This window comes from Gossypium arboreum, chromosome 1 (assembly GCF_025698485.1).
Source record: "Gossypium arboreum isolate Shixiya-1 chromosome 1, ASM2569848v2, whole genome shotgun sequence".
In the NCBI taxonomy this organism is placed as follows: domain Eukaryota; kingdom Viridiplantae; phylum Streptophyta; class Magnoliopsida; order Malvales; family Malvaceae; genus Gossypium; species Gossypium arboreum.
The window spans coordinates 44,582,405-44,584,516 of record NC_069070.1 but is presented as its reverse complement, the minus strand read 5'-3'; the positions used below and the strand labels follow the sequence as shown (position 1 = coordinate 44,584,516).

The window sequence follows — 2,112 nt, the reverse complement described above, 5'->3', positions numbered from 1 at the left end:
AGTCGATCTAACATCTAATCCATGAAAGGTAATGGAAATTGGTCCTTCCGAGTGGCTTTATTCAACTTCTTGTAATCAATACAAATTCTCCAACCAGTAACAGTTCTCGTTGGAATCAACTCATTATGCCCATTTTCAACAATCGTGATTCCACCTTTCTTCAGTACACACTGTACCGAACTTACCCATGAACTATCTGAAATAGGATAGATGATTCCTGCATCTAACCATTTGAACACATCTTTTCTCACAACTTCTTTCATAATAGGATTGAACCTCATTTGTCCATCAATTTGTGCTTTTTCACCTTCTTCTAAAATAATTTTATGCATGCAAAAAGAAGGGCTTATACCTCAAATATCAGCTATGGTCCAACCAATTGCTTTCTTAAATTTCTTTAAAACAGCAATTTGTTGCTCCTCTTGATCTTTCGTCAGTTCTGCTAAAATAATCACAAGTAAAGTGGAACAGTCACCTAAACAAATGTATTTCAAATAGGAAGGAAGTACCTTTAGTTCAAGTTTAGGTGGTTCGTCAATTGACAACTTGGGTTGCACAAATTCTCTGACTTCTAACTCCAACGGTTCAAACCGTGTGGATTGAATAAAATTTCTCGGATTGGCTTCCATCAAAGCCATGTTTTCTTCACCTTCTTCATCCTCCAAAGGGTCAAAATCTAAGGCTTTCTCCAACGAAAATTTCTTTCCATAGAAACCAAGGTTTCTATCTCTTCCATAACTGAACACTTTTCTGTCGGATGAAAAATTTAATTGCTTTAAGAATGTTAAAGGTTACTTGATCGTCTTGAACTCGCATGGTGAGTTCACCTTTCTGCACATCAATTAACATTCTTCCCATAGCTAAGAAAGGTCTCCCAAGGATGATCGACACTTCCTTATCTGCTTCAAAATCTAAGACAATGAAATCAACAGGAAAAATAAATTTATCGACTCTTACCAAAACATCCTCGATTTTTCCCTCGGAAAAATAAATCCGCTAGCTGAAGCGTCACAGTAGTAGGTCTTACTTCACCTATCTCAAGAATTTTGAAAATAGACTTAGGCATCAAGTTGATACTCGCTCCTAAATCACATACAGCTTTACCACAGTAAGATTCATCAATGTTACAAGATATAGTAAAGCTTCCTAGGTCTTTCAATTTTGGTGGCAGTTTGTTTTGCAAGAATGCACTGCACTTCTTTGTCAAGGCAACAGTCTCATACTCACTCAGTCGTTTCTTCTTGGACAGTAAATCCTTCATAAACTTCACCTAATTTGCCATTTGTTCTAAAGCCTCCACCAATGGAATATTGATGTGTAACTGCTTTAGAACATCCAAAAACTTCTTGAATTGCACCTCTTGTTTCTTCTTGTGTTGCTGCAATCTTTACGGATATGGAGGTGATGGAACTTTTGGTTGAATCGGACAACTCTTCTGAGTAGGTAAATCTGCATCCAAAGAAGATGTTAAAGTATCTAAATTCACTAAGTTAGGATTTTTCTTGTCAGTCCTTGTAGATTCTGACTCTTTTGGTGTAGAAATTTCAACAGCTGGTTGATTCTTCTCAACGAACATATCTTTGACATCAATGGGTTCCAGAATTAGCATTATTACTAGCGATCCTCTCGATGATCTCATAAGCCTCATTATAAGAATTAAACAAAATTGCACCATTCGCAGAAGCATCTACCATCAATCTTGTATGTGCATTGAGACCATTATAGAATGTCTCCAATTGGATACAATGAGGAATCCCATGATAAGGACACTTACGAAGTAACTCATTGAATCGCTCCCAAGCCTCATACAAAGACTCATCATCCAATTGTTGGAAAGTTGTGATCTTGTTCCTCAACTTAGAGCTTTTGCTAGGCAAGAATTACTTAACCAAAAATCTCTCTTCTAATTCTTGCCATGTAGATATGGAACTTGGTGGTAATGAATTGAGCCATGCTCGTGCTCGATCTCGCAACGAGTACAAAAACAACTTCAACCTCAATGCGTCTTCAGTCACACCGACTATCTTGAATGAATCATTCACCTCCATAAATAATCAAAGGTGGAGATGTGGATCTTCCGTGGGCATACCACTGAATTGGCCCACCGTTTGG

The 2,112-nt window shown here is 37.5% G+C and overlaps 1 non-coding gene across 1 annotated transcript; it reads left to right on the top strand.

Annotated features, from left to right (window-relative positions):
- The first annotated feature begins 1,752 nt into the window (after positions 1–1,752).
- On the top strand, positions 1,753–1,859 carry LOC128281946 (small nucleolar RNA R71). The gene has a single exon (XR_008272242.1). It is a non-coding gene; the product is annotated as a small nucleolar RNA R71 (small nucleolar RNA).
- The last annotated feature ends 253 nt before the right edge of the window (positions 1,860–2,112 follow it).